This window comes from Gouania willdenowi, chromosome 10 (assembly GCF_900634775.1).
Source record: "Gouania willdenowi chromosome 10, fGouWil2.1, whole genome shotgun sequence".
NCBI lineage: Eukaryota > Metazoa > Chordata > Actinopteri > Blenniiformes > Gobiesocidae > Gouania > Gouania willdenowi.
In genome coordinates, this window is record NC_041053.1 from 12,341,310 (window position 1) to 12,360,549 (window position 19,240).

The following is a 19,240-nucleotide window of genomic DNA, read 5'->3' on the forward strand; positions in this document are numbered from 1 at the left end:
ATTTAAAAGCAAAAACTAAAAATATGAGAAATATCTTTTGACAAAGCATCTGTCATGCATAAACTATAACTTCAAATGCTTTACATGCGAATAAAAATAGGAGTCAAAATGAGATGATAAAAACTAACTATGAAGTTGTAAATTTAAGTGCAATACAAGGCAGAAATATTATTCACATGTTTTGAATTGTCAGAGCCTTGAAGGCAAAAGGGCAGAACAAACCACCAATTTTAACTTTTTACTTTTTTAACCTGACAAGGACCAGCACCAGAGGCAGACTTGTCTAACCAGGCAAAAATAAATAATCACTACAAAACAAGACTCACGTAATCACAACATCTGGTGTCCCAAAAACAACTCTTTAACCAATGTTTCTACCAAAGAAAATGTGGAAAGCAAAATTTGAAAAAAGAAAAGCTATTTGACTAAACAAATCCATGACAACAACCCAAATACTAAATCACAACATACAAAAGGCAGACTTTTTATTGAAAAATTGAATGAAATTCAAAGTATTTCTTTTGATCTATTCATTAAATGCCAACAAAAACCCCAATGATAGCCATAATTTTGATTAAATGTTTGCTATAAAAATCTGTGTCAATTTTGTCCATTGAGATTTTCTCCCTCCAGACTTTGTTGTTTCACCAATGCAAACATCTCCTTTTACATCTAGGTTAGTAGTTAGTTGGGTTTTTAAAGCAGCCAGTGTTGCAATGGTCTAATAGTATCCACAATCATCAATATTATTTCGCACAAAAAAAGTAAAAATATTTCTAATGAATGCTCTCTTTTAATTGGGAAGGTGAAACACTAAAACAAAACCACCATAAGTTTAAACTCTCAATAGCTCATTAGTTTAAACTCACACAAAGTTTTCTGAGGTCGTTGGCTGAGGCCATCTTAGCCTGAAAGCTTAATGAAAAGGACTTTCCCCAGAGACATTTGTGTAATTTCAGCTTTCGGTACCTGCCTGAAAAAGACTGCCAGCTGCTCCTGAATCCACTGCTCTGTCACAACCTTTAGCTAAGCCTCTAAATGGCTGAGGAGAAACCAGGCCAATTATATTCACTCCGTTAATTGGACCTTTTGTTGCTTGTGGAAAGAACGTTAAGCCCTTCTCTGTCTATGCCAACGGGGGAAAGTATATCTACTGCCATTGTCCCTGAAAACTCTTCTCCTACTGAAAATCATAAACTTTGCTCCGTCCCGTCACTGTTTTAATTACACTGGTTGGGACTACTTGCCATTTGCCATGATTTAATTAGTGAGGTTTTGTGTGAGAGTTTAATTATCAAAACTCTAAGTTTTGTCGGGGTTGGAGTTTTTTCCAACTCAGGTCATTGAATTTTGTGTGAGATTGTTAGGTTTTTTCTTGCATTAGGATTCGATTCCTTAGTTTAGATTCAGTTGGGTTTTGTGGATCTTGTTTTTGAAATATATCCATTTTGAAAAAAACACATTTATTCAGGAGGGTGACTCCAAGTCAAAAACCACAGTCCAACTTAAAAAAACAAAAAATAATAAGCAGCTTAAAGATAATAAACTACCAGCCAAAGCTAACAGGAATCCAAAGGACTGGACACAGACTGAACGAGAGGCATTGCAAGATAATGAAGCGAACACAGTGTGCAAACACTACTTGAGTAGTGATGATAATCAGGAAGATAGGCTTCACCTGTGAGAGAACACTCAGAGAGTGGGAATCCTTACTCATGCATTCTGCACTCACACACTGACTGAACAGTTAACAAGAGAAAGAAAAACAAAGAGACAGGGGGAAAGCAAAACACAGTAACAACAAAATAAATCAGAAACATAACAAACCTCTGAATGAAAAAGAGCCATTTGATGATCCATTGGTACGAACATCACCATAAACCAAATCAATGAATTTAGAAATAAACACAACAGAAGAAGAACATGAGAAACTAGCACTGTCTTAACAGCACAGGTTTGGGTTCAAGTCCTGCTGGTTTTTCTATTGGCTTTGTCGCACGGGTGCACATCTGGATTCAGCACTGACTCTAATGTGGGACTGATGTGTGCAAGCAGAAATACATATTATTTTTCACTCCTTTATTCAGGACCATTTGGTACAGGGGGTCCCAAATGGTCCTGAATAAAGGTGTGAAAAATAATATGTATTTCTGCTTGCGCACATCAGTCCTGAGGGGTATTTCATCATCAAAGTTTTCATAATAGAGTCAGGCCTATGGATTAAACCTGGTTTACCCAAGCCGTCCTTGAACATGCTGGTTTTTCCTATTCCATCAAAGTCTTCTCAAATGGAAGCTCCCCACCTGAGCCAAGCCAGATGACAGTGTTTAGCTTGAGTGCACGTCTTTATAAGACCTACGAGATTGATCACAGATTTAAGGATTAGAGAGTGATGACGCATGTGCTGCAGCTTTTACAATGAAAAAACAGCCAATAGAAACCAATGCTGAGACCAACAGGATGTGACGTCATCTGTTACTGAGCAGTGAAAATAAAGGACAGACACGTGTAAAAAAAAATAAAAATAAAAACGTTTCTGTGGTTTGAACATTTTTAAAGTAGTAAAGGGTTAAACATGGTGTTATTTAGTCAACGTATCACAGAAAACAACAGAAGCATGTGATCACACACTGATCATGTGAGTTTGATAAGTTTTTAACACGTCAGCATTTAATAATAGATGATGTTATAACTCACAATTAAATTATATGTAAAGACTAGTGAGTGTTTTTTTAACTCACCAATACAGTGAATGTTGAATTCAAATGAGGAGAGGGAGCAGCTCAGTGGCACATCCAACACTGCAGATGCACCAGAGCAGCGCACACGAAAAGCGATAGTGTATTTTTGTCATTGTGGAGCCTTAGCGCTCTGCCCTGTGACTGTCCCTGAACAGCCCCTCCTTCTCTGTATATTCAAAGTTTTCCCATTATTAATCTCTGATCAATGAATGGACATTTACTGTAAAACGTGCGGTAAAGGGAGGCGATGGATATGAACACATCCTTATATAAACATTTTGTTACTGAAGGCTTAAACACATCGAGACTGTGATCATTTAATTAAAAATATGGTACACATTAAACAAGTAACAGTGATTCTATCGTCATTTTGATTTAAAATCATATTTAAACATTTACCATGGTATTCTGTTTAATTTCCTGTTAAAATACCGTATCAAAGTGGTATTTAAAAAAATATATATATATATAACAGAAGTCTTTTTTACTTATTTTTCCTTTTGTAGATCTTTGTTGAGAGTTTTAAAGCACCACTAAATGAATTCTTTTAAAGGAGACATCATGCTTTTAAATCCTTCCTTTTTACATATAAATCATACAGTTGTGGTCTATATAAAGCGGAACTGCAATGCTTGGGTCTGAATTCCTCATTATTATAGTTCCACAGGCCCCTTTTCTACCCCTTTTCTGATGTGCTTCTGAGAACAACTCGTTTTGGTGCGGTCTCTTCATACCCCGCCCCCTCTCCAGGTTGCAGAGGTGACACTCGGTTCAACTCCACCCTGCTCGGCCATTTTTGTAGTTTGATAGAAGAGATATGATTATGTAGCGGTGCAGAAAATGTTTATTCACACGTTATTTACAAAATGTCAACAACAGAAGACTTGTCCATCCAGCCTTTAATGTTCGAGCCAGAGTCTGACCCGGCGGAGCGAGATGAAAATGAAGATGATGAACCTGCAGAACCCTAACAAGTGAGCTAACACAAGCACCGAGCTAACGCTAGCGCCAAGCTAACGTCACAAAATGCATTTTAATACAGTCTTTTCGTAGACAAAAACGTCAAAATGAAATGACTAATGAAAACTTTAGACTTAAATTAAATCACGTAGGCCATATCATCAAGGATCTAAAACGAGCACACAGCGCTAACATATGAAGACGGTGCAACTGCTAATGCTAACAAAACAATGACAGGGACATGTCTTATCATCACACTTTTTAGCGTTATTTACAGCTTACCGAAGCGCTCTGTTCGTCGTCTCCAAAGATAGAAGGAATTGAACCCTCAATCAGACAAAGTCTTTCGGCAAATCCTTCTTTATACTGGCGGAGGTTGCTGAAGCAGTCATCCTTGAAGTGCTTCGCGCACACAAAAATGACCTTACCCACAGATGTGGGTACATTTCCGTGAAAAATAAAACTCAACCAGGCACTTTGAAAAGGTTTTGATGCTGGGAGACGGTGTAATGAAGCGTGTGGGTTACTACATCCAACAACCCAACATTTTGATTTCTCCTCTCGTAACTTCTGCATCTTTGAGCTTGGACTACAAAATAAAAGTGAGAAATAAAAATGGCGGATTGCTCGAAGTGTTGGGCCTGCAGTCGATTTGGCAGTTCCGCTGCAAATACTGTGACGTTATTGTTCAAAAAACATAATAGAGAATAGAAAAATCAAAACAGATTGAAAAATATGAGCAAAACAGAATATCAAGATATCACTAAGAGACTAATTTGAACTTTTCTGTAGTTCTAAACACTCTAAATATAGAACAAAATCCATTTAAGGGCTAAAAAGGTGGATTTAGCATATGTCCTCTTTAAATTGATGACGTGGTTTCATGAGAGTGCGTCTGCATCTTAAGCCAAGCCTGCTGCTTAAACATGGTCGGGAGCAGGTTTGCGCCATGGACTGTGTTATTATGGTAACCAAGGTGTTTTCTCATTGATGAAACTTCTGATCCAGTTAGAACCCAGCTTAACGGAGCCAGACTCTCAGTTTAAACCTGTACTTAACCCTGAGCTGGGCTGGGTTTGATAAAATACCCCCAGGACATCTATCACATCCATCACAACAAATAACCCTTTTGAGATTTTTAACAATATGCAAAACCAGCAGTGGGTTACTAAATAAAACTAAATAGTCTAGTAGTTTTATTTACATTATTATAGTGTAATATGTACTTTATGTTGTGAACATTAGCATCAAAAGCAGTGGTGTTTACTTATATAAAAGATATTATAACAATGTTTGAAGGATGTTGTCGTCGTCGTCGTCGTCAATATTTAATTTAAATCATCCGGCATCAATAAGGTGTCCTTGACGCGTATTTGTTGATATAGTTATAGTTTTTTCTAAATTATAAATAAATATTATGCAATTAGACAGGCTGCTTTCTGCTTCATTTTTGCTGTAGTACCATACATGGACTACTGGGCGCAGTGTCGCTTCACCATTTACACTGTGAAGAAGAATTGTGCAACGGAAGAAGAACCAACCTAAAGTCTCAAAAGTTTGGGACCATTTTCCTGAAAACATGCTACACAAATGAGGTAGATATACATTTTGTACAGTCACTGCATTTTATGGCACTTAAAATATTTGTATATTATGTACATTATATTAAGAATTGTATTTTTTCAAATGAATTTGGGAAAACTGTAATGAAAACTTTTGACCACTAGAGAGGGGGCAATGCTCCAACCCTGCATATGGTTTACAATGTTTAAAGTTAAGATATATAGCCAATATATTACTACATTGTACTCAGTGTAAGTTCGTCGTCTTTCATTAGCTTGTATAACCCACTTTAGATGATGTTTTCGATCACTGTAGACAGACAGACAGACAGAGTTAATTTGGTATCAGATGATGAAAGAGACGTGAAATCAGCTTGAAGGGCTTGGTTAATTTTAAAGAAAATGAATTTTCTGCCATTATAAATATATATTGTGTATCCAAGTGACAGGGCTTTGCAATGATACAGATGAGACCATGCAAGAAGCCATGCATGTTTCCATTAAAATCCACATTGATTAGTCTTAGGAAGCCTAACGTTGGCCTGTCTTTGTTGTCCATGGCTTCAGGAGCCTGACGCTGCAGAGAGAGACCTCCAGGCTTGTGGAAAGCTCTTTGATCAGCCTTGTGCTCAGCAGGATAAGCCTGGCAGCCATTTGTGGACACTGAAAGAACTAATTACCCTCAAAAAATACAAATGAGATAGCAAGTCTCTGCTCTGCACAGTTTGTGATGGCCATAGTGTGACACGCTGAGTGACAGACCAGGGGATTGACAATGATTACTGATTCCACCACGACCCCTACATATAGCATATGGTGCTTTAGCCTGTGGCTGTCCTAATGTAGGAAGCATGCAACTGTTTGTCTGCCTGTACGTGCACATGTTCCTATTTATGTACAGTACGCTTGTTCACTTCTGATTTGTCTCATAAGCTTTTATCGCCGATGCATGAAATCCAATAGCTGTTTGCCTTCGTAGTTTATTCAGCCAACATGAGGTCATATCCACTGCACGTGGTTAGATATGTTTCAAACAAAACTTTCAAATCATTTTGTGTGTCTTTGACTGCATAAGCCTAACTATTATTTTCAAAGGAGCCATTTTTCCTCCTCTCACCTGGATTAAAATCCTTCCGGAGCCGGAAAAAAACCCCCATCTGAATGAAGACAATATAGTGTATAAACGTCTAGTTACAATTATATCGAAAAACATTAATAATCATAATTTAAAAAATGTTGTTGATATATTTGTAGTGCTACAAAAATCACTTGAATTAGATAACACATGATCATGTTGGTCAACACACACACACACACATATATATATATGGATTTAAAAGTTAACCACAGGTGCAAGGAAAGCTTATGGTTGATGATAGTTATTGCATATGTCATTTATCATTAATACCCTATGTAAGAAATAACTCATTCATTATTTTAATATTTTCTTATAGCTATAGGGAGCCATTGCAAAAAAGTCAAAGAGCCACAGGTAGCAGACCCCTGTCCCAGGGGTACACTACCCCAGTTTGGGAACCACTAGAATATACAGAAATCTCTACAAACATTTTTAACCTCGTAAATATATATAATACAAAATAAAATATGAATATATTTATTTATTTAATGTTAACCTAGTTTTTGTTAAAAGGCCATACATAATATGCCTATAGTTATATTGCCTAATACTACTGTAATAATAAATAAATTATCTTTCATACGACTTTAAAACCTCCACATCCTAAACATTAAATCAAATCACAGTAGTTTTTCAAATGAATCAATCTTACAAGCTTATAATTCAGTCATGATGTGTCTTACTGTATCAGATGATGGATGTATGAAGAACTTCTCAGAACATCTACAGTGTTGTTCTCCTGAGGCTGTTTGAGGTCACAGTCCACCGTGTGACACTGAAAACTCTCTAAAGTTGGACATGTTTAGTGTCTGAGCAGCACAGTCCGTGAAAGCACCACACACACAGCCAGGTACACTGGACACACCACACAGAGCAGGGGTCCAAAGAGATCCCACCAACCACGATGTTGCTGGCCTTGGCATTTCCTGCGTTTTTGTGTGCGACGATCTGACAAACACGTCTAGTGTTCTGGTCATTTATGCAAATACGGAACAAACTGTGTTCCGTTTTGGCTCAGTAAGGGACGCACCATTTAATGGTCAAATAAGGAACGATTCGGTATTTTAAGGGACGTTAGCATGGAAGCTAACACTGCTCAGTTAATGCTGCAGCAAAGATATCAGGGGACATTCAACGTCCCAGAGCGGGACGTGAAGTGGCTGTGGCCAGACACAGCTCATTTGCATACCCACTCAGAAACAGCCTGTTCTGAGGGTAGCTAATGAGAGCGACTTTCTAGATCGTTGAAATTCCAGAAGACAGATGCGTTTGGGTCAAAACACTTCGAACACTATTTTGTTGGGTTTCTGAGACCAATGTGAAATAGTATAAAACGCAGTATAATATGGAACCCTTAATAATAGCATATAATCAGGGGATCAGACTGGTAGCTGATCACAATAATAATGCACCCTTAATTCTTCTGAGTATTTTTACCCATTTTCCCTGAGGGGTAAAAGTGGGCTGCCAATTGCAGATGCCCAGGGAGCAGTTGGATTGGGGTTCAGAGACTTGCTCAACATCCCACAGTGATGGCCTGGGTGAGATTTGAACTGGTGACCCTCCGATTACAAAACCACTAGTCCACCACTCCCCTATACTGTCAGATCATGGAGACAGACCTGGAGCTCAAAGTCTATGATGATTTCCAATATATGATTTCAGTACATATGGGATGGGACAGCAGCAATGTAGACAACCTTTGTAAATCTCCATAACCCACAATTTTCTGCAGACACATTTCAGGCTACCAAAGGTTGTTGTTATGTTTAAATTTCTCTCCATCGCACCGACAAAATTTTCATTAGGGGAACATTTGGGATGTTGAAAATAATGAAATTTAAAGGTTGCAGTAGCTCACTCAATTTTCCACGTTATCTGTGCTGTATGAGCAGCATAGCAGCAGTGCTGAATTCTTCCTCGTTCTTGTTTAACCTGGGGTTTAATGATGAAGGTCATTCCACTCTTTTTACCTTTTTGTGGTAAACATTGAGTTGTACACACTGAGGTACAACTCAATGGTTCCTGTTGTAATACCTAATGTCCTTCATTGCCTTTTTAAAAATTGGCAACGAAAAGGTGTCTGGGATAAGGTTGATGACAACGGTGTGAAAAGGATAAGGAAAAGTGCTGAAAATCGTCAATCGAAGGTGCATTACAAAAAAACTAGAAAGCTACAATTTTTCTGCCATATTAAGCAATGCACACTTGGTATTTCAATCAGTGAATTTTTTCTTGAAAACAATGTGTTAAAAAGTATCAGGCCTGGACATATATGACTTCTAATGAACATTTTGCCCATAAATGCAATTCTCACATGACTTTTAAGCTGATCTCAGTACAGGTTGCTGTGTTTAATGACCAAAGTCATTTATTTACAGAGAAAAACTTCTCCTCCTTGTGAGGCATTCTGCTTCACCTCTTTTCTAGCTTTGCTAATTCGTACCTCCTAGCTCTCCATCCTTAAGCATGACTCCATTTTATTGCCAGCACGAAAAAACTAGTATCTCCCAAAGGAAGCAGGCAGAAGGGCTGTCTGGAGGAGTGTGTGTGTGTGTGTGTGTGTGTGTGTGTGTGTGTGTGTGTGTGTGTGTGTGTGTGTGTGTGTGTGTGTGTGTGTGTGTGTGTGTGTGCGTGCGTGTGTGTTGTTGCTAGTTTTAAGCCATGGAACGTGGAAAAAGGTCCTTTCTGCCTGTGGTCACTGAACAGCATGTGTGTGAGCGAGGGTGCTAGGGTTCGGTTGTAATAATCACATGACAATCGCGTTAAGAGGATCCTCAAGCCACCACACAGTCCTTAAGCCACACACTAGCCGACACACACATGCACATACACACAGATTCCCTGTCAGAGTTTAATGCATCTATATTGCTGCCTTGAGTGGGAAACCAGAGAGCTCTGTAGTCCTAAAGAGAAGCCGGGATGAGCGTTTGAGTGCAGCAGGAAAGATAATGTGCTTGATAATGTTGAGATGCAGGCAGGCAACACCACACAAGAAGACTTAGACAAGGCCGACTGATGCAATGCGTGTACTGTTAGTTCTTTGGGTGTTCTGTTTCAAAACCAAATTAAAATAACAAATACAAGGTGTGGTTATTTTGATTTACTAATTTGAAACGAAAAGAGAACCAGACAAGCAGTGTTTTTTCTGTTTTAAAATTAATTCTTGTTCTGTTTGTGTGATATTTGAATAGTTATGAAAAAACTAGGATGAGAACTTCATGTTTTAAGCTCACCACACAGAGTGGACCCACAGACGGGGGCGGACTTTTCCTCCCAGACAAAAAAAGGTGCAACGCATAAGTCACACAACTGATGAACTGGTGAATTTAAACATTATTAATACATGAATGGAGAAAACGAAAACAAAAAAAATAGAGGTTATGAAAAGCATGCCCAGGATATGTGATTGAAGGAACCCGAGGTGTTGTGATGAATCAACTGGTGCTCCTCGTTTCTTGTGATCAATATCCGTCTGTGTTGACGGCTGCCGTTAGTGGCTAGCGGTATTATAACGTGCAAAATAAATATTTTTACTGCCCTCAAAAAAGCTGTGTAATTGTTTTTGCAAAAGTGTCAAATCGTAGAAGTTCTGACATCTATTCATCACACCAGCCTCACAGTCGATAGTCACCAGTTTTGGGAATGTTACTTTATTTTATTTATTTCTTTATTTAGGGAAGGGACAATACATATTAATGAACATTCAAAAAAAAAAAATGTAAATATGCCAGATTGTAGCCAACGGCTAATTTCCATCTGTTGTCCCTAGACAGGCTGATGTAATAAAATGTTACACTTAACAATAAGACATGGCGAGACACAAAACAATATATAAAAAGATTACATACAGGACAAAAAACATAGGGATCATAGAATACAGTAACATCTCATGTAAATGGAACACTGGGACCAGAACAACTACACTCAAGAGAAAAGACAGGATGCTGTAGGGCGAAGAAAAGGACAGGGGAAAGAAAAGCAGTTCACTTCCACATAGTCAGGGTTGGTCAATCACAGGAGTGCAACAATAAATCTACATTATCATAATCATTTATTTAAAGTGCCACTGTGCATTGCAAATAGCCCTGAATTGCCTTTTAATAAAAGAAATTTAAAAAAATAATAATAATAATAAAAGTATATACTGTATATATTTAAAGTATTATAGTGCATTGCACGCAGCCCTAAGGTGCTTCTTTCTCTAATTATTATTATTCTTTTTTTTAATTTAAAGTGCTATAGTTATAGTTACACACTACTTGCTCCAAAAAGTAACTGAGTTAGTTATTGAAATAACTATTTGCGTTACTGTTACTGTTAAAAAAAAAAAAGTTGCTATGTCAAAGAATTCAGATTTTTTAGATGCGTGTGCTTTATTAAATTTGACTTGCTTACAACGGATGTCGACAAAGTCTTTGCTCCTGGAAATACAGTAATGTACACTTCACATGTACGTTGTTGCCTTTGACCACAATTAATTTAAAGTAGTGTTTGTATCGCCACCTTAAAAATGACAACTTTTCATCGGACTGCTCCACGATGGCCATCTCTGCTGCTTCATCAAATCTGTAGTGTGTGCGTGTGGCACGTGTGTAAAAACACTGGCTCTGATTGGCTCCCATGAAACATGTCGTCGCCTCAGCCAATCATAATTGCTCAATTTGATTTTAACCTCACTACAGCTGCGTATGAAGCCAGGGGTGCTTTCGGATAACAATTTATTCAATCAATGCATGCAACGCACCACATTTAACGTTCAGTGAAGTCAATGGCATTGTAATGGCGTAAAAAGTAATTAGATTACCCCGTTACTGAAAAAAAAAACGGCGTTACCTAACGCCGTTATTTTAAACACTGATAGTCACCAGTATATTTGGATACTATTTGGACCATAACACCACAAAACAAAAATGTACTTTTTACTGAAACATCCAAAAACTGCATGAAAACAGACGCAGGACTAGACTTACTGTGTCTAGTCCTGTGACATCAAATAGTTTTATTGCACCCAAAAAAGGTGAGCATGTGATCGCAGCTTCACTTCAATGTAAACCCACTGCATTTGTTCATCTTGTTTCATTATTTCTGATATTAACGGCTCTGCTTTTTCCAGGCTCTGAAAGCTAAATCTAGTTTAAGCCCAACCACCCATTGCTGCAGCCTTTGTAATTGCACAATAAAGTAATTTACATGGCCAAGCATGACATACAGAGGAGATCAGCTCTGTCTAACGCAGCTGTGGCTGAACATCCCATCGTCCCGATTGCTGTAGAATGCAATAAATACTGCATGCTTGTTCCTACCACTCAAAACTAAAGGAGCCGTGCATGCTGATGTGCACTCTGACTTCATTTTAAATGTCAGAACTCCTAGTGACCTCCGTCTTGTACGGATAAGTCATTCCATACCTCCCAGCTAGTTAACATATTCTATTTTTATCTGAAATGCTTCAATCCCATTGACTGCAGGCTCAGCACTTCCTCTTTTATAGGGACAAAAATCATCCAACCCTGGATCACACAGAAACCTCCTCACACAATACATTCTGCAGACTAACTAATCAGATCCCGACTGGGAGCTGGTGTGCATGCATGTGTGCATAACAATAAAGCCAGTTTGGTTTTGTTTTGTTTTTTTAGCATACATTTAATGAGCATTTGAAAAACAGTGGCCACGGTTACTTGCTGTTTTTTAGTTCGGAATTAAAGTGTTCTGCTTTGTGTTTACATGGAAATAGAAATTCCAAAATTGAGGTTTACATGAAAACAACGTTTATTCGGCTTTATTCAATTGCGCTTTAGGTCTGGGAGTTGGGACGGACTCTGATTGGACAGTGGGCGAACGTGACGTATCACGTCTATCGGCTAAAACACTTTACTTGATGCAAACATTGCACAATACCCATATAGTGACATAATCATAACATATAACTTTAAAGCTGCTCAAAACGATTCTTTTTTATGTGATGAAGACAAAAAGATCAATAAATTGAAGGTCATTTGCTCAAAGAAAAGATGTAAAAGGTTGAAATTGCCGCTCAGAAGTTTTTTTAGTAAACAATCTCTTACTGAGATTGTCAGAAAAGTTTTGTGCATTGCATTGAGAGAGTTCCGTAGACGAATGCAGAGAAATGTTTTTACTTCATTCTATACATGATTTCTTGTGTTTTTTCCAACACATTTCTGGTGTTTTCATGCACTGAATGTTGTAACAAAACATCGGTGGATGTTTATTTTGAGGCCTAAACATAAAGATCCAAACCCAAATCTGTCCAAAAACATAAAACATACTCTTGCTTTTTGTCTACAACATAAAAGACCACATAATAAGAACTGTTTTAACATATTTTGAATGTAGTTTAGAAGCAGCATCTTGAAGATAACATACTGTTTCACTTTAATCAGCTCAGGAGGAGAAGGAGATAGAGCTGCGGAGAAAGGAGGTAGATGATCGTACTTTGGCCAATCAAAGCCAGCAGTTAGTGGAACGGCTGCTCTGCCTCCAATATACAGGGCGTTGAGTGAAAAGCGAACTTTCGGATTACCCGTGCATCATTAGTGAAGCTCTGTGGTCTGGTGCAGGGCATCATGTCCTCCGATGAAGCCAGTTTTGTTTGCCGATGTCTGTTTGTGTGTAATATTTACGTGTGAATGTTTTCATTATGTCCATGTCTTCTAAGGCTCTTTTTAAAAAAATAGTCTCGGTTCAAGTCTGGCCGGCCATCTTGGATTATGTCATCACCAGCGCATCAATGACCGGAATTCATTTAAAGCAGAATTAAATGTTCACACGTTCAAGGAATTATTCAATTTGGAACTAAAATAGAATAAACCCGCAACCTAATTCAGATTTAAGTTTAATTCAGAATGGCCATTTTCATTTGGTATTAGGTGTTTACTAGGTCATTTTAAAGAGGTTTTAACTTTTATTCTGAATTAAAGGGGAATAAAAGCTATCATGTAAACTTGGCCAAAGTTGGTAAAGCTAAAAGCACAATCCCATCCACTCAACAAGGTTAACCATTTCTAACTAGCAAGGACACCGAGTGAATTCTCTCCTACTTCTGCAGAATCTTTTCTGCTAAAAGAGCGTTGACATTGGCCACGTTTAAAGCAAAATAAAAGTGAATTTCTCTTTTAAACTGACTTTGTAAACACTTAATTCCTAATGCTATTCTGATTAAACTTAAATCCGAATGAGGTGGCTGGTTTATTCTGATTTTAATTCCGCTTTAAGTTAATTCCGGTGGTTCTGCGCATGTGCAACTTGTTGCGATGACACGCTGGTGACGACATAGTCCAGAATGGCCGCCCGGACTCCAGCTGAGACTAAAGAGCCTTAAAAGACATGGATATAATGAAAAGTGGATGGACGAAAGCATCAATATGCGGACATTCACACGGACACATGGACTTAATACACACACACGGACATCAGCAAACGGAACAAGTGCGTGCGTCTGAAGCGAAGCCCCGCCCACCAGCGACACATCCAACTGAAGCGAGGAGCTGCGTTCCTTTTCCTCCTCTCACAAACATAAACCACCAGTGAAAAAAGCCGGTGTGATTAGCGGCTAATGCTATCCTAGCTCAGTGCCGACTTTCTAAGATGAAAACTACAGAGAGAACTTTTACCTGCTACTACCACCTCCTCACTGATTCTCCTCCACGCCAAATGCTTCCTCGTCCAGTCCTGGTTATAAAGGCCGTGTCATACAGGTCCAGGTGGTCACACACAGCTTCTACTCCATGGTTGAATGAGTGAACAGACCGGTGTCCATGTTGACGGCCTGACGTCATCGTCAACAAAGACTCTGATTGGCTTTCGTCATGTGAAATTGCCGCAGGAGTTCAATATTTTCAACTCTTGCGGGTGTGCGGATATGCGTAAAATCGGGAATGCGCTCGCACAGCCAACGAGCTTGACATGCAGATCGAACCGCACTGCCGCACTGGAAAGATTTCGCATCTGCGATGCATCTAGCCATTTACTTTGTGTGTAATCTGGACGTACGGACATTTCGTGACGCATCCGGTGTGAACGCAGCATAAAACCCGGAAACGGAGTAAATACGTACCCGTACTCCATGCACAGGCTGTAATATCACCAAGTTTATCATTGTACCATTTGTTAGAGCTACTGTCTTTAACAGGGAGCAAATATTTATTTTTTTACTGGGCTTTATTTACTGGTGATTAGTTCCTGTCTCCTTTCCGCTCCATGAACCAAAGCGTGTTATTGTCCGGCTGTTGTTTAAAAACAACAATGAAAATAGAGATGAAAACCGTTCTAATGTGTGGTCTTCTGTGTTATAACTGATAATTAAAGGTTTGTTGTGTGTTTTTCCAGATAGACGTGATACTTCACATTCGCCCCCTGTCCAATCCAAGCCTTCCCAACCCCCAGACCTAAAGCGTAAATGAATATTGCTAAATAAACCTGTTTTTCATGTAAACCTCAATTCGGAATTACTATTGCCATGTAAACACCGAGCAGAACAGTTTAATTCCGAATGTTATAATTTGGAACAACTAATTTCGAATTAAAAAACGTCATGTAACCGTAGCCATTGTCATCCTTTCTGAGTCGTGTGGCTTTTGTAAATCTACTGAGTTCAAGGGCACAACCAAGCAATGGGCTGCAGCAAATCTATCCAGCTGAGGAGGATGACAGAAAGAGGCATGAAAAGAGAGAGAAAGAGAGAGAGAGAGAGAGAATTCAAAGAATTCATCCCACACTCCACGTCATACAGAAACACGTTGGTTCTCCTCAACATGACACTATGTTGGCATACAGATGTGTGAAAGCTGCGTTGATGAAGACTGGAGCGTGACAACACAAAGGCACTTAGTGCTGCGCCCCAGAGGAAAGAATCTGAAGCTGGAGCAACTGGGATAACCTCAGAATTTTAAGGACAAATTTCATCTTGTACTATGATGAAATGTAAAAATCTTAGACATGGTGTAATATTCAACATGAGCTGTCATCATCCTGCACTACACATCAAACATGAAGACTGACAGATGAAGTGAATGACAATGATGGTCAGAGGTGAAAGTAACTGATTACAAGTACTCACGTTACTGTAATTGAGTTGCTTTTATGGGTACTTACAATTTTACTTGTTAAGTACGTTTTAAAAGAAATTGTTACTTGTTACATTTCTACACCCAACCGATACTGAGCAATTTTTTTTTGTTTTTTTGTTTCAAAATGATCAACGGACATCGTGAAACGACAAAAAATTAAATGACAACAATCAAATGCATCACATCATAGCCGACCAATCAGATTAAAAGTAATGCACCGCACAAAACAGCATTGAATGCTGGTTATTTTCATCATAAAAATGAAGCTATACTTAGAGCCTGACAATCTTTTTATTTTGAATTGAATTAATTGGTGTTATTAAAGAATTGTACATTTTGACAAATCTTTTATTTTATACAGATGCCTTTGTGGAAAATAAATTAAGTTCCAATTCTGCAAGATTTAGTCTCTTCCAATTTTAAGTTTATACATGTGATATCCATTGTTTGCAAGATTTATTACCCAAAATAAACATGGGGGTGAAAGTAACTAGTAACTTTTACTTTGAGTACTATTTAATTTTGCTACTTTTTACTTGTACTGGAGTATTTTATGTATGACTTATTTGTACTTGAGTGTCTCAAAGTGTTTCTCCAGGCATAACTTCATGCTGGTGCATTGTTTTCTTCCCAAGTTATTCATTTAAATATATGAAAACACAATAGTTATCACTCTACACATTTGACAACAAACCTAAATGTCCCCGACGTCCCACCTTCAAACACAACCTCATTTGGCCATTCACAAAAAAGCTACATAACCTCCCACTTTTCTATAGCAATGCATGCAGTACTTCCTACGGGCACTGCACTAGTAGGTATAATGTTCTGTTATGGCTAAATCATTCTGTAACAATGGATGACATTCTGCTGCTTCATATTAGTGAACGCAGGCTGGTTCTAATAGAGGAGAGTCCAAATACACTTTCCTCGCATGTTTTTTTTTTTTTGTATGTAGTTTCTAATACTACAAAAATAATCAGGCAGGGCAAAAGCTCAACAATGTCCAAGTGCTGTCTACACTCAATTCAATTCAACTTTATTTATATAGTGTCAAATTCAACAATAAGTCATCTCATAGCACTCATCATAAAATAATACTCCACTGCAGTTTTATGGCTGACTGCTGTTTATTTCTGCAAAATAGATAAATGAACAACAACAAATATGTATCAATAATAATGAATAAATAAACACAATTAATTTGCACCTACACTATTGAAAAACATGTTAAAAAGTAACTGAACCCCTAAACTTTTTTTCTGCTAAAAACAAATGTCTTTAGATAAGTAGTGTTGTTGATTGATCCTGGTACAACTCTCAACATTTTAGTCAACGTATTTCAATTTGGCGTATTTTGTTGTAAAATGTGCCCTGTGACGGACTGGTGCCCTATCTAGGGTGTACCCCCACCTAACGCCCAATGAGAGCTGGAGATGTTCATTGGAGATTTTATAATATAGACTGGGCGTGTAACTGCTCCAGGAGCCTCGCCCATAATCAAGGTATTTTTTTGAATTGCCCTCCTAGTGGCAGGTCAGGAAAAACCTTGGGGTTCAGTTACTATTTTACTTTTACTTTTCTTGTGCTTATTCATTTCTGTTTGTTGTATTTTCTGTATTTCTGTCATGTGCCCAGGGACTACAAATGTAAATTAGCCCTGTGGCTATAATCCAGCATGTTTATGTCTGTTTTGTTGTTCCAATGCAGACGTTCATTAATGTGCATTGTCCCTATCAAATAAATAAATAAATAAATAAAGAAGCTTATCTCACAGTGTATTTATATCTGTTCAAGCATTAATGTCCAATCTTATGAAAACATTGTGGTTTCAACGTTTTCAATATACATGCTGCTTTTTTTAAATTTTATGTGGCGTGATATTTATCGAGATTTGAGAATGATGTATTTTCAGTGCTAGCGAATAAAAAACACTCATTGCTAACCTTGAGTAAACAAATCAACAATTGTATTAGACTCGGGTATGAATCGGGAATTAGGTTTTACTTGTGCTATCTTGGCAGCAGTGTAACCCTAACCCAGGGGTCACCAAAACGAAGCTAGGGGGCACCAGGTAGCCCGTATGGACCATGTGAGGAGCCCTCAGCAGCTCTAGTTACCAATGAGCTCCATCTAAAATCTGATTAGCTTTCCATGATTCAAACTCAAAGATAAATACAATGACAGATGTAGTTAGTACTTATAGTTAAATACTGCTGCACAAAATAAACTTTTAGTATTAAATTAACCATCTTGAAATGTTTATTCTCATTGAAACATGTGACAAATGTTGTTAAATGCTGCAGATCTGGTGTATGGGTTGTGGTTATATATAATAATATGATATATGATAATGATTTTAAATTATTATTTTTAAATGCAAGGTGGATTTTACAAATTTTACATGTTTTACGATTAGTTAAAAGTTGTTTGTAGCTAGTAAAATAGCAACATGGGAATTTTCTATGAAATATTGAAAATGAAACAATTTAATAAAATAGGAGAAATAAAGTGTTGCATGTAGAAACTTAAACATTTCCAACCTTTTTAAAATGCCTGCTAGCCTTCCTTATTATTTTAGCCTCTAATTAAAGTGAAACTGTGAAAATGTAGTATTTAAGAAGAACTTTTTAACTGGTAGCCCTTCGGACTATACAGTACCTATGAAGTACTGTAGCTCACAGTTTCAGAAAAGTTGGTGACCCCTGACTTAACTAATCAGAATCAGAATCAACTTTATTGACCAAGAGTGTATGAATACACACGAGGAATTTGTTTTGGTGACCTGTGCTCTCTCAGATAGTGTAACATTAAATAATAACAATCAACTAGAATAAAGAAAAAGAAATTAAAAAAAAAAGAAATATAAACATAAATATAAGAGTAGTTAGACTAATATGTGCAAACTAAATAAAAATAACAAGATAATAATAATAGTAATAACAATAATAATAATAATAATAATAATAATAATAATAATAATAATAATAATAACGAAATTAAAAAAAATACAATAATAATAATAAGATAACAGTGCAGTAGTGCATTGATGAGTCACAGAGAATTTTAGTGGAATGACTTCAACAGAGGAGTGATAGATTTCTAAAACACCAACACCAATTACTCATTAGCAAACCAAACTGGAAAATAGTGTTTTTTGGCACTAAAAATGATTAATAAAGTCAGATTACAATTAGGGTGGAGTCGGTCGAGACGCCTTTATTTGAAGTTAGACTTCTGCTTTTATGATGAACTGAATTTATTTAGCACCAATTTCTATGATTTAATTCCTTCTAGAAACGTATTCAACAGGAAAAATCCCCAAATAAACACGCTGAGCACGTCTAACTGACAGGTGCTCCGAGCATTAAGAACAAAGACACTAACAGAATATGTTATTCTACTCAAACATTCCCAATAAGCTGTGTCAGTGTGTGCTGCTATTGGTGAAGACTTGCTGCAAAAAGGTTGTGTCAGACTTTGTGGGAGAAGCAGATGAAAATGGAGAATTTAGGATTAAAAACCAGGTCATTCACATGAGAACACAGGGAAAATGTTTCCTTTAAAGTTGTTTGGTTCACGTATCAGGAGGATACACAGGAGAACTGCAGTCTTACAACAACAAAGAGATGAATAGTTTAAATGTGTGTCAGTGTCTTCACAAATCAGAGAAATGTGAGGAAAACTAAGGTGACTGGAACTTTACCTTCCATCCATCACTCATCAGAATGACACTGAGCTGTAACT

General features: G+C 37.6%; 1 protein-coding gene across 1 annotated transcript in view; it reads right to left on the reverse strand.

The window, feature by feature from the left end:
- Positions 1-19,240, reverse strand: part of LOC114471659 (neuronal acetylcholine receptor subunit alpha-3-like) — a 39,999-nt gene that overhangs the window by 19,792 nt on the left and 967 nt on the right. The window lies entirely within an intron of this gene.